This window comes from Meleagris gallopavo, chromosome 20 (genome assembly GCF_000146605.3).
Source record: "Meleagris gallopavo isolate NT-WF06-2002-E0010 breed Aviagen turkey brand Nicholas breeding stock chromosome 20, Turkey_5.1, whole genome shotgun sequence".
Taxonomy (NCBI): Eukaryota; Metazoa; Chordata; class Aves; order Galliformes; family Phasianidae; genus Meleagris; species Meleagris gallopavo.
The window spans coordinates 7,725,491-7,740,063 of NC_015030.2; the positions used below are offsets into that span (position 1 = coordinate 7,725,491).

At 40.1% G+C, this 14,573-nt stretch overlaps 1 protein-coding gene across 4 annotated transcripts in view; it reads left to right on the forward strand.

Annotated features, from left to right (window-relative positions):
- The window catches only part of PITPNC1 (phosphatidylinositol transfer protein cytoplasmic 1), a 72,909-nt gene that overhangs the window by 1,355 nt on the left and 56,981 nt on the right, over positions 1-14,573 (forward strand). The window contains exon 1 of one of the 4 annotated variants that reach the window (XM_019621733.2): positions 4,309-4,330. The exons of the other annotated variants lie outside the window; for them this stretch is intronic. The gene's annotated coding sequence lies outside the window, so the exon portion shown is untranslated. Of the gene's footprint in view, positions 1-4,308; positions 4,331-14,573 lie in introns of those variants that run through there. 4 annotated transcript variants of the gene reach the window in all.

Here is a 14,573-nt window from a genome sequence, read left to right on the forward strand (position 1 = left end):
GCAACCGTCGGCGCGCCCGGATCCGTGTGGCCGCCAGGGGGCGCTCTGCCCGCAGGTGCCGGGGGCTGTGGCTTGCGCTGCGTGCGGTTCGTGTTGCGCCTTGAAGCCGCCGCGTGTTGCCTTCGGGCTGCTCGTGCCTTGTGCTGGGAGCGGGACCCCAAACCGCCGCGTGCCTGGGATACGTCCGTAGGCATCGGTTTTGTTTCTGCTGATTTTTCGAAGGAGTTATAAAACGTGTTGCGCTGTTGTGTGGCAGCTTTTCAATGCGCAACTTTATTTGGTTATTGTATTATCATAAAGTAGACCGCATTTTATCCGAGCCAATTCCTGATGTCTTCAGACTACTGCGTTTGTGGACATCACCTCATAATGTCATCAGAAGGAACCGGATCTAATTCATGTTAAGGAGATCTAAGTCTTGTTAAACAGGCTTTCTGGATAGAGAAAAGTTCAAAACGCTCCGTGTGTAGGAATGGCTGATGTGTGGTGGGACAGGAGGGTGCTGGAAGCCTCCCTCTCTAAAGAATGTTCTCAGTTAGCAAAGGTACAGCTTCTAGTTTCTTCGACCTGGAATCTTCCAGGTACTTAATCCAGGAACTGCAGGTGAAGTGGCTTCACAATGGACGTAGGGTGTATCTGATACATGGCAAGAACTTCATTATTAATTATACAAATTATACAAACCATGACAAAACTTTGAAACTTTCGTACTTTTTTTGATATTGTTTGCTTATTAAAAAAGTTTCGCACTATATTTCTCATGGTGGTCATCTTTGTGATGCCTCCTACAGTCTCTGAAGGTGGCATTGTATTTTGCCTTCAGTTCTACATGAAGCACCAATGATGCATTTCTTTGGGTCTGTGTAGGAGATGCATTCAGCAGCCATGAGAACTTAAAGGGGCAGTGCTGAGATGCTGTGGCACTATGCTGTAGTTCCCTTCAATTCTGAGGCTCATCCATTAAAGGGAACTTTTATTGACAGGTTTTTAAGAGCTGTTACATATACACTGTTATAAGCTCCCAGCTTAGCCTTGAAATAATGTTGTGAAAGAAAATATCATGTGAACTTCCAAGCAAAATGACAACTACTGGAAGAACTTTGCAGGTTAGGTCAGAACATGGCTGTTGGTTGAATAAGCCAACAACATTGCTAATTGGAAATCACTTTGTACTTCATTTGTGGTACTACTGGATTGCATGTATGCAGATTCACTCCTTTTGTTAAAACTGAGACCTTACAAATTACAAAAAGCCATTTCTTTTCAGTAATACATAAAGCAAGTGAAATCTGTTGCAGTAATTGCTTGGGATGTGTTGCCAAATTTCAGACCAGCTGCAATTAATGAATAAGCTTGCTTCTTGATTATTTCTCCTCTTGCATTTTCATTTATTAGTTCATTCTTACAAATAGTTACATCATATAGGAGAATATCATAAGAGGCTGCATTGTGTTGGCTTTATTAAGCATCATCTGTTGAAAACATGTTCTGCAGCAAGTGAAAGGAGCACCAAGTCATCAAGAGTAGCAAAGATGCTTAAAAATTGTCCAACTTTTTCTCACTGCAAATCAGAATTGCATAATTCCTTATAGGAAGGATCATATGGTTTTGTGCCATAGAGATGCCTTTATATAAAATCTGCCAGGTGAGCACGTTTGTGAGCTTCCACTTTGGAAGGGGTGAAGCATGGCGAAGTTGGTGAAGTTGATTTACGTGGAAAGTGATATTTTTTAGGGAGGGTAGGTGGGAAGACATTTCTGCTGGATCATGTTGAAAGTGGAGTCGTTAGCGCTGTAAAATGCTAATAAAGATGTGATGCTGGGTTGCATACGTTTTAAAGCTGAACGTAAATTACAGTAATCATCTTTTTATTTTTCTTGAAAGTGGGATGGGTTTGTTCTCATCTATCTATGTGTAGGTAGTATCTAAACAAATGAAAACCAACCAAACAAAAACAATTTCTTTCCTTTGTTCTTTATCTCAAGCAAGATTATCTCTGCTGAAGTTGGTGGAATTGTGCCCATTGGCTGCTGTAAATACAAGCTCAGTGAGTTCTGTGGGCTGTGCTGCCTGAATGAGCTGTGCAGGAGCAGCTGCGCTGCCGGAGTGCAAACAAGCAGAGACCTGCAAAGTGTTCTTCAATGGAGATTGTGATTTACACCAAAGATCCTTTTAGCACTTACTTAGAAATGATGGCCTGAGGGGTGCTGTGATTCCTTTTTTCACCAGAAGTACCCAGCTTTTAGCTCATTTCGGAATTCTGAGCATTATAAGTTCTCCCATTGTGGATTGTTTACATAAAATTATTTCAGCAATGTGCTTGTAAGCACTATTTGTATTCTCTGAATGTTGTGTGCACTTCTCCTTTGAAAGATTTCATGGTCGGCTGTTTTGTGTACAAAGAACTTGTTAAAGCATGTTTTATGCCTGAGCTCAGTGAAAGCATTTGAAGTGTTTTTATGCTCTGAGAGCTGCAGGTGGACAAACCCACATGTCTGTGTACCAGAGAAACCCCACTCAGGGTATTTTCACCAAAATGTAGATGTGTGGAACATCTAAAAAACAGATGTGTTGTTTGTAAGCAAGAGCACTACGGGTAAGCAGGAGGTGAAGTTCAGCTTTTCAGTTCACTTTTAATGACCTGAAATCAAACAAATCGGGCCGTGTCAGGAACATGACCTCTGCAGAAATAGTTGCTGTGGCAATTTTGAGCTGATGCTGTCCAGCAGAAACGAAGGCTTGTTGTGTGATTTCACTTGAGTCTGAGCTGGAAGCAGCTATAAGATAGCTATACTCTTACACTGATCCCTTTAAAAGTTAGAGTGCTATGAGAAGTGCCACTTCTTTCTGTACTTGGTCATTCTTTTGGAAATGCCCTACAGGAACACGAGAAGTTGTACCTTCTTTCTGCAGTTAATAGCGTGGAGGCTCCGCTGCGTTTGTCAGAGGGACAGACTCAGTGATTGATCTCAAAAAGGTCTTTACTCCATTATGGACATCTTTTTACCCTTCAAAAGAAGTCCATGTGTACAACTCTCCACAAACAGCTGATCTGGTCTTTTGAGCACGCTCCTGTCCGCTGCATCACTGGGCCTTGGCTGCTCTGTGCCCTTACATTGACCAAAAGGAATCTTTACAACCACACAGCAGATAAAATAAGTGAGCGAAAGCATCAGCACTTAACTTGTAGTACTAAGTAAGGCTTTTTCACTCTCTTTTGACACAGGACAGTCATAACAATGAAGAGTTGAAAGTGAGAACTCTATTTTGGTGTGAGAAGGGAGTGAATGCCTTGCCTTAGCCTGACCTTCCAATTGCAGCCATGGCCACCTACACAGCAGTGAGGGCAGCTGACAGACCTACACTGAACTCTGCTGCAGATCAGGAGACCAGAAATAACTGATTTTCTCCTCCACTCTCGTTTGCACATTGCAATACATTTCTTTGAGAGAAACAAGAAAACCTTTGTTCTTAGTTTTGGTGTAAATCATTAAAGAATCTTTCAGTGCAGAGGATTAGGCATTACCTGAGGAACTCTGTCATGCATCTCTCCATCTCTGCTGCTCTCTTGTTTCTTCTTGTCAACACTTATATTCTCCAAAGAGCATATACATATAGCAAATAATACTGCACATTTGATGTTGTGGCAAAATATAGGGGCAAGTTTTGCATTTCTCTTAAAAGACAATGCAGCTTGATGGTGCTTTAGGACAATTTCTAGCTAAAGCACTGTATGGAGTTCTAATGCTGTCAAGAACTCCCATGAAGTGTTTATCTTTGAACCATAAAGCAGATTTGGAAACTACGGAACAGACAGAAGGGCACAAAATGTCAATAATGCCTTTTACATCACAGTGCTTTGTTGGTATTTTTATTATTTATTTTCTGGGATGAACTTCAAGCTACTGAGAGCATAAAGTTCTAAAGGATCAGCACTTTGGAAATTGAGGCCCCTCTTGTTTATGTGCCTAATAATGAACACACTGACACCTTGATGTTATGTACTTTGGTATGCCAAGTGCATTTTCCTGGAGTCCAGTCTGTTCTTCTTTCTCATCTGTCTAATTATAAGTTTAGAAATCAGATTTATGTATTTTCACCTGTTTTTTGACTGACTGCTTCTAGTGGAAATGCTGAGTCACAGCCTGAAGCAGTGATGGAGCAGCTGGTGGGAAGGCAGGGCCAACCCAGGGGAGCTCAGGTGCATGCAATGAACCTGAGTGACCAGAAGGGTCAGGATCCACGCCTTCCCAGCCCTCATGTAGGGGTTGGCAGTAGAGGTGAGAACATCTTTTTCTGGAGGTCCTTGTATGCCTGAGACCTTCTAAAGGTAAGCAGTTCTTTTCCTTCATTTCTGTATCTATGGCTGCTGCATTTGGGTTTGTTCTCGTTTGCTGTAGCCAAAGACTTTGCCAACCTATTGCTATTATCATCCTGTTATAGCATTACACTGCTTGTGTTAAATGTGCCAGGTGATTTATATCCTTTAAGGTGTATAAAGACCTTTAGGTTACAGGAAGAGAGGAAATTCTGTAATAACTAAGAAAGGTTAAAAATTGTCTTCCTCCGTAAGCATTCAGTTTGATTTGTGCGGTTAAAGTCCGTTAGAGATTGTGTTCTGAACAAAAGGCTGCCTAGTCAAGTAGTGAAAAACCCATAGCATATAAGGATGATTCATTCACAGTGTTCTTTGAGACTTGCAGACAAGTACACTCCCTGAGCTGTGCTCACAGAACTGAGTTGGTATGCGTGCTGAAGTGCAGGCAGGCTTTCCATCCTCACTGTGTAACACACAAGCAGCCATTAAATACTGTATGGTTGGAGCTAGGTGATGTGCACATGTGAACAGTGCAGATGTACTCAATAACTGTGGGTGTGGTAAACATTCTTTGTAACATAGAAAACTTCTTTATCATCCACAATTATTATTTTAAAAATATTTTTCCACGTATTTCATCCTTGTCTTCTTTGGCTCATACAATGTCAGTGACGACCAGCGGTGTCTTTTGTGTAACGCTCAATGCCTCGATCCCAAAGTGAAGCAAATTGGCATTTTGCACTGCTTTGACGTGAAGTCCTGAGAACATTGCATGGGGGCACTGTGTGTGTCTTTACCTGAAGTTGCCAATATCTGCATATGTCTGGAAAACAAAGGGAAAGGTGCCCCAGGATTGCTGACCAGATTCCAATAGCAGTGAGGAAAAGGCAGTTTAGATTTCAAGTTGAATCATCTGATGGATGAGCTGGAGGTAATCTGGTCTTGGTCTTGTTTATCTCCTTCTCAGTTCATCTTTATTCCCAATTTTGGTTATAGGTGGGCAGCCAATTTTGAATCCTTGGATATGTATTAAAATGCTATTTTTGTTTTTGTAATGTGGAGTGCTGAAATGGAGAAGTGACATCTTAATGGCTTTTCTTGGAAAAATTTCTCTATCTTCCTTTTTTTTATTATTCCTGTATGTGGTCAGAAAATGCCAAAGCAGTTTTGCATTCTATTAGTGTTGCATTTTCATGGCTCTGATGCTGGTTTTACTGTGCGTGCTCTGAACGCTTGCGTATGTTTGTGCGCATATTTAATTTAAAGCAGAAGTGGTCGTGTCCTGAGTTCACATGCAGAAATGATTGGGTTTGTAAAAAAAAACAAACAAGCAAACAAAACTTTGTTCATATTCTCTGCAGAGAATTCGTGGTTGCTGTTTAGGAGCTCCTGAGCAGCATGTCTGTTCTAAGATTAGTTGTGCCTAAGTGATTTAGGAATAGTTAGGCTCTGTGGGAATTGTTTTCTGTGAGCATGCTGTGTGCTTTATTTTCCGTTTCATCAGATTAAATGTCATATTAGGTTGACTGTGCTGCCCAATTAATGACTGTTTAACTTTTTTTTTTCAGTAAAAATATTATTGCAATTCATAACAAAATAATTATGTGATAATGACACTCCAGTATAACACACTACTGCTGAATTGCTTGATTAACAATTGTTCACTGATGACAGGCAGAAACACGATTAATTGTTAGGTGCATTTTCAACAACTTCTCTTAGTTTATCTTAAAAGTTATGTAAAATATAAGGATAACCTTTAGTTAGATAACCAGTATATCCTGTGAGCTAAAAAAAACTCATCAGAAAGGAAAAAAGCAGTAATAATTTCGTTGTTAAGCTGAGCAGCTATTTTTCTTGGTTTTACCTAGCAGGGTTTTGGAAGTAGTCTCATTTTGCAAGGCCTGTTGTGCATGTACTGGTCCTAGGAGGTATCGTCTGATCACCTTGGCAAATTAATGCTGCAATTTATCTGATTTTGTCAGGTTGCCTTTAAAAGTGCAAGTATGCTGACATGTAAGTAAACATTTATTCAATAAAGTAATTGTACTGTGACTTGACATAAGCCACTGAAGGGCATGAAATACATAATCACAGTCTCGAGTAACCAGGCTGCTTCTTTTATCATATAGACCTGATCTAAAACTTCTTTAGTTCGTAGTTCAGGGGATGAGCTTTTGTTTTGCTTCTCTGTGTGAAAGGAAAATCATTCAGTGGAATTTGGAGCTTATGATACCACTGAGAGATCCCTCGCTGATGTCAGAGAGGCCGATATTTCACCAAGTATGTATGACAAAACACACAGCACGTTTTTAGAATAGAAACGTTGGGGAAATGTTGGGAATTCAAATTCCATTTCAGTTGCATGGTGTAAATCTGAATTCCGCTGGCTGCAATAGGTTTATTCTGGATTTATATCAGAGTGATTGAAAGCAGACTTGAAGTAACAGCTGTAAATCAAAAGAAAACTTGTAAATTTCTCAAATCTGTGAATTTCAACAAGAAAGAACTCAAACAGACATCTCTAATTCATTAGGATTCTTGCCTACCTGAGGGACACTTCATACAGGCAGATGAAGGCCCTGGATTTGTGTAAATCCAGTGATAATATCTCTGGGCTTAGCTGACGGGGGATGCAGTTATTGATGTCCCCACGCTGTGCAACTGAGCAGTAATCTCTCAGTTCTCAGGCCTAACTTTGCAGAAACTCCCATTCTTTTCTTTCTCCCATTTCCGTGTCCTCGGTCACACTCCAAATGTGGAAGCCCAGCCAAGGCCATGCGGCGGCCGGCCAGCTGGCAGCGAGTGCTGCTCCCCTCTACTGCCTGCTGCAGAGCAGAAGGAACTGTACAGCAGAATAAAACAATTGGTAGTTCAGCTCCCCTCTGAGTCCTAAGCCCAGGCTTGAATCTCATTGTTGTGTCAGTTTCCATGGATCTTTGCACCCAGGCAGAAGCTGAAGAGAGTATGGAGTTCAGAAGTCTCTCACATACTTCAGAGGGTTGCTCAGTTTATTTGCACTTGTAAACTATTTGCTTCTCACGTAAGCCCCTAGGTTTTTTCGTGGATGATTCAATATAAAAACATGTTTTCTTCTTAAGGAGACTCTTATACGTTTGGGATATAAAGTTTTTTCCATTAACTTCAGTGGAACTGGAATAAAGGCCATTGTTGTTTGTTTGTTTGTTTTTTTCCCGCTGTTTTGCTATAGCTTATTTTCTCTATTCTCTGCTATTTTTTTCTTTTTTGGCTAAATATGAACTCAGTCAAGTGATGCTGAAGTTCTAAATCAATCCTGAGTGGGCTTGAGATGAGGCAAACATTTTAGTGGAAATGTTATGTCATAGGAACAAATGCCCATGGATTAGTTAGTTTATTTCTAGGGCTGCATGGGCTATACATTGCTATTTATCAGCTATTTATAATTTAGGTTTCTCAAGCAGCCACGACTGTGTTTATGTTGCCATGGTGTTACTTGCCATTCTTGAGGGCGGATAGTAAGTGCTATAATTGAAAATAGATACTCCCACAGAAATAAGTGTAACAGGTGGTTATGTGTTTGTTTAATCGTGCAGCAAGCGTAATACAGTTTAAATGTGGATACCTCTAATCCTGCCTCATCACCAAGATGTTTTCAGGCATGTCAATTTGCTTTTGGGGGTCAGAACTGGAGTAAACAACATCAGTGGTTTGCACTGTGGCAATCAGAAGAATGCCAGTGGCCATCAGTGGTTGCCCTCTGTTTCAGACTCCAGAAAACAGATGTTCTTATGGACATGGAAAGCAAATGCAGCCACCCTCCACATCAGAGTGTCTTAGCCTTCTTCTGGGGACTGCAGTCTGAATAAAGCTTGAGTTCCTTAAGAGCGTTTGAGGAAAAGTGGCTGCTGGTTCCATCTGATTTCCTCGTATCAGCCTTCTGACCTTATCCCATCCCTTATTTTCCCTCAGTTGTCAACCATAACAAATCATAGTTCTGTTTTGAGGTCCACCCTGTCTTAATATAACATGGCTTAGTTTGATGTAAGCTTACACCCACCTTCCTGGCGCTGGTAACGCACATCCTGCAAAGGCAAAACGATTCTCCCTCTCACAGGCGAAAGCTGTAAGAATTGGTTCTCCATAAAATCGGCAGAGTAATAGGAGTCTTACCTAAGGAGCTGAAGGATACGATTACATGAGGTGCTTTGAATAGAATAAAAAAAGAATGGTTTAGCTCACTATAAACTTCAGTATCCTAAAACAACAAATGTGAGAGCTGAGGCACAAGAGGGCCTTGATGCTTTTTTTTTTCTTTTCCTGCATTTCCTTGGATTCTCAGTCATTGTTTGTAAAGACGTGTTCTAAAGGAATCAAAACCTCAGCACCTTTATGTTAGTTGCATAAAACTAGAACCTGATCAGAGCAAGTCTGCTTGGGGAGATTCCCATTCAGTTTTGCATCTGCACAGGGTGAAGTCCCCCAACAAATCCTTTTTTCTCTCCCATTTCAGACCCCAAAATACATACCCCCATGTGTAGATTGGTCTGCAGATGAAAGATGTTTCCTGAATTTTTATGCTACGCATTTTTATGGAGCAATTTTTTTTATTACTGGAGGTATTTCACAACTTCTCAGAACAGACTCCTCTTTTGAGATTTTTCTTTCTGTTCTGGGAATCCCTCCCAGCTTCCTGTTGTCATTGTTTGTCCTCATCCGTAGTTCTGTTGTTTTGTAGTTTTACCTCAATGACTCAATTTGGTCAAATCCTGGCTTTCTTAAAGACCAAATCCCAGGACGTGGTTTGACGTGGTTTATCTGTATGTTAATGCACTTGGGATGTGTTGAAGTTCAGTATATATCCACAGACCACAGTTCAGCCCTTATTTTATGATATTTATATAATAATGTACTTGATATTTCAATCGGGGGAAGATAATTAGCTAACTTTCGCTGTCACATTTTAAAATACTTTGCTGATAAGAGCATTTCTAATGCTCTAATTTCTATCTTATGTAAGGATATTCTAATGATTTCTGCTATGTTTGGTTGGCTTTGATGCTCTAGTTCTTCTTGTCCATCATAGATTGCTTCTCCTCAGTCACAGCCATGGAAGTAGAAGTTGAGAGAGCCAAAAGCCTTGTGCTTTGTTCATGCTATCATGACCAAAAGAAAGCATTTGTCATTCCACATAGCTCTGTTTTGTGGCTACAAATATTATGGTACTTCTATCAAATTAAGCATAAAATTGTTAATTTCAGTACCCCCCAAAAACGTAAGTAATTGGTGTGAATGTGTATTTGCCAATTTTCAGCTGAGTATTTTGGAGCTGAGGTAATAAACCAACTGTGATCTGTGTTCTTAGTTAGCATCACAAGTATGAAATGTTTAAGCTGTGTGACTTAATGTAAATCAGATAATCGATCTTCCATGATGATTTAAAACCATATCATTCCATTTTGTTTATCAACTGTTTGTCTCTATGAGGACAGCAGCTGTTGGAAAACTTGAGAGCTGTCAGTGAAGAGCCTTACCCTGCTGTGTGTGATGAGGTTCTGTGGGAGGAGATCAGAAAGCAAATCTCATCAGGACTTCGGGCACTGAGAATAGTTTGGAGTAAAAGGGTAGAAACACAAGGACAACACCTTGAATTTTGCTGAAAATGTTAATGTAGGAAAGCTGAAGTGATTGTAGGCTTTTCTGTCAGAAGTAATCCAGAGTATGAGAATTAAATAATTCAAAACAGCAGCATTGTTTCACTCTATTTGCTGCAGATGTTGTGTACTTTAGGGTGTTAATCAAGAATACTTTAGTCAAGATCAGATGGTTATTATGGAAAGCATTTAAAAAAAAACCCACATTTTAACAAAACCATCTGTAAGATAACTAATGGTGTGACTATGAGAGCTGTGAAGTGCAGAGCAGGCTCCTGTGTGAGCTCTGCACTGCTGTCTCCTGTTGAGGTTTCTGTGGCCTTTTTTTAGAAGCAGCAGTCGGACTTCCGTCCTTACTCTGTTAGATTTTGTATCCGACAAAGGCTGACTGAGTCATTTGGGTTTTGAGGGCTGTAGGCTAATGCTGGTTATATGGGTGCTGTTCCTCTCTGTAAATCTTCTGGGATGTTTCTCTAATTTCTGTGTTAAGTCCTGTATTCCAAGTCATGCATCCAGATGGTTTCTTAAGTGGAAACAGCATGATACTGGCTAACCAGTAGCAAACAGGGGTTTGACTGATTCCTCTCTCTGTAGAAGACCATGGTGAAGTCTACGTTTTCGTCCCCACGTTCTTCCATCGCTCATGCAGTGGAGGTGACCTGCTGGTGGATTTGTAGTAGCAGGCCTTAAGCTGGTTGTTCTGGGTGCCCATTGGCACTGGGGTCATAGAGACACTGTCACTCTGCTTTTCATCAGTTTCTCTCTAAGCATTAAGAGGCTGCAAGTGATCACAGTAACTCCATATCCTCTCTGCTCTGTTCTCTCCTTTTTTTTCCACTTTGTACTCTCTGTAATATACCTCCTACTCCATCTTTTAAATCCTTGTTGTAGGAGGTTAATTACAAAAATGTGGCTTTCCATGCTTGTTGGGTTCAAGTTATTGCTTGTTCTTTTTATATATTGTTCATTGGGGATTTTTAATAAGTTGTGGATGAGCATGCTGCCACTGTTAATGAGCACACTGAGTACTTTGAAACCCAGCACAAATCCCTCTGGGTCTTCACCAGTGTCATCTCTCCAGTGATTGGAAATTATTTGTCTATTTATTTTATTTTTGCATTGTATCGTTTAAGCAACAATTTATTGAGATAAGGAACTTTCTTGTCTCATGGCAGATCAGTTTCCTTTAGAAAATCTAGGGAGTGGCCTTGGGAAAATAGGCTTTTGAAATCAAATTAGTGTTCTCATCAACTATCAGCACTTCACTGAAGAGTGAACTTAGCCCACAATGTTTATGCACCCATACTGTGCTATTTACTAAATAATTTTCTTTTTTGCTTCTGTGGTTCAAATCACCCCCATGCTGTCTGTTCTCTGTTCAGTACATTGAATCATTGAATTAATGGTAATGAATGAAAAGCAAATTACGTAATACAGCTCCTGTCCTACATGGTGAAAGTATAGAATGTGAATTTAATGCCTACACAATGTTTTGAATTAATTGTTGGTGCAGAGAGACAGTTCCAATTAGAGTACCCAGCAGATAATTTCTTCAGCGTTTAAGCAGTGATCTTTAGAGAGGGCCTGATGGCTTCTTAATGCTTATTCATTGAAATCATAAACTATTTGGGGACTGCTTCTTAAAGAGAATCAGATGTTAATAATGATAACAATTAGAATCAGTTTTTATTAATATTTTTTGTGAACAACATTTATTAGTGATGGGCAACAGTATTTCCATATTATAATAATTTGTTTTGCCAAGCACTGGTTGGCAGCATGTCACGTTCCTTAGTTTCCATTTGGAGTTGGGTACTCTTCCACCCGTTTAATCTCTGATATGAATTGACAACATTTGCTCTATTTTCAATGCTAGCTCTTGTAGGATGCCTATCATGTGCACTGAATCAGTTACAAGGCGTAATTCTTTTGTCTATCTAGGCTTTGTCATTGCCAGCAGCAAGCATTGCTCTCGCACTTCATCACCACAGTCCCAGTTCATCCCAGTGCACACAGAATTGACAATCTTGAAAACAGAGAGAAATTTCCACATCCACGTTTAACTTTGATTTGTTCCTATTCTGTTGCTGTGACCTCCTCCTACTGACTGTAAATCAGTAAGTGAAAAGCACACCATGTACACTATCTACAGCCAAGCAGCTGATACGGTGTAATTAATTGACAGCATTCCTATAGTGTGCTGATAAGCAAGAGTAGTGCCCTTCTCAGGCCTGCTTCTATTCACAGTGAAGTCAGTGGGAGTTTTTCTTCAATTAAGAATGCAAAAATGTGTTCCTAAGAGAAAACTGCTTAAGATCTGTGTCTGAAGTGAAGGACAGATTCTGCACTGAACTGCACCCCAAACAGCGCCATTGCCTAGAAGTCCAGCGGAAGACAGTTCAGTAGTTTATCTGGAAGTGAGAAATGAGGAAGCTTATGAATTTTGAATTAAAGAGTTAACTTCAATAATAGTGGTACCTTCAGTTTGTAATACAGCACTGCAAAACTTTCTGGCCTGTTTCCATCTGTCACACTTCCATAGGTTTCATCTGGTTTCGTGATTCCAGCAAATGCTCTTTGTCTCACTCTCCCACAATGTACTACAAGTCATTTTTGCATGCAGTTATCACACTTGTGCTCTTCAAATCTGTTCTGTTAAAGGAACAAATTATGCTGGAAAACTCAAGCCGTTTCTTAAAGGCATTTACTATGATTGTGGAATAGGTGATTTGAGAAAATGACATAGATATGGACAGAAAAGCCCAGGATGAAGCCATGTTTCCTCTGGTCAGTAGATTTTTGTGAGAGATCAGCCTAGCCTGGTGAGCACTGATAAATTTTTCCTTTCTGTCACTTGCTACTTTACTGCTCTACTTTCTTTAGCGAGTTAATGGAAAATAATTCTTCATGTGGATCTGCATTCTGGAGCACAGGCAATTTTGTTGCCTTCTATTGATTTAAAAAAAAAAAAAAATCTTAAAACCTGTCCTCTTCAAAAGAGAAATGTCTCTCATGAGAGAACTGAAGCATCCCATGGCAACAAACGCAGACATTCTGGCAGTGTCAGTTATGCTCTGCATTCAAATAAGTGTGACATCAATGGATGTTGGGCTCCTGCTCTCTGTAAATGCTGTAGTCTTGAACTGATGGCCCCTGGAAGCCTTCACTGTCAGTAACGGGAAAATATGCAAATACAATAATCTTCTGAATCATCTTTTGTAAGGAATTTCTGCAGTCTGAGGCAGAATTGCAAGCCATCAAAACATGCGGATCACGTCTGCGCGAGTGACAGAGTGAGGGTGTCCCTGTGTTTAAATAGGGCAGTACTCAAAATAGTACCATTCCAGCTTTCCATGGGAAAGTACTTTCTGTTCAGGGAGATGTTTTCTTTCTCTACCTAGTCATCAAAAACACCGTCAGTCCCATTTCCAGTGAGGCAGGCTTCTGTGGAACGTGACGTTTGTTCTCTCCTTTACCTGATAAGAGCTGTGTGCCTAGATTTGTGCTGAATATGATGCGTGCTTTTTTATTGCTGTTATTTTGGTTTATTGAAACTCTTTATGCTTGAAAAAGGACTTGTTTCAGGAAACCACTGCTCCAAAAAATACTCCTTCTGGTAAATTCACCCTTTCTGTTATTTTTGAGCACTTCATTGCAGGGAGGAAAAATAGGAGCGAGTCTCTTGGAATCATGAAATAGTTTACGTGACTGGAAGTAATGCTGCCAGTATTTCTGCCTCTGTAGGAAAACAGGATTTTACTATAGAAAATGCGCTCAGGTGAAACTTGTGGATTTCTATATTATTGAAACATTCAGAATATTACTGTGCATGTTGGAATCATGCCATCAATTTATTGATTTTTCTTGGGATTAAGAAAATTAAAGTCCGTATAGGCTATAAACATATCATTCACCCACATAACCTTCTGGATCTCCAGGCTTTAACATCTTTCCTCTGCACTCATGGAGCATGTATAGGTGTTGAGATGTCATACTAATATCCATGGCTATCAAGGAAGGTCCAGGGAACAGTCTCCCTTGGTATGCCAGAGGTGTAATCGCATCACAGACATATCAGTGCAGATTTGCATACAAAAAGAAGCTACAGAACACAGGAATGAATGTGTCACATGTGTATTACTTCCTATGACATCAGTTTGTCCTGTAAAATAAAGTGTTCCTTATTCTTAGAACTTACTTTTAGCAGTTTCTATTACCTTCAACATTTAGGATGGTCTTCCAATTCAGTTTAAAGTACTGAGGGGATGCAGTCATTGTGAGTACTGGCACCAGTGTGTGTGTCCTTCTGAGCATCAAATTAATAGTCTGAGCCCAGAGGTTTAAAGGAAGTTAAGTGCTGCTTTAATGAGGACAGACACGAACTTTTCTGACACCTTGCATTGAATTTAAGTGGTGTGCCTATCTGATTGACCATTATAGTGGTGCCCGCGAGTGCTGCTGTAATTATGGGCCTGTCAGCATTTCCATTACAAACCCCTATTTTACAGCTGAAAATATCGCTCCAGGATGAAGTTTGGTACAAAGACTTTCAGCCTTGACAGAAGAAGCTTTCAAAATTAATTTTGCTGTTTCTCCAATTAAAAAAAAAAAAAAAAAAGGAA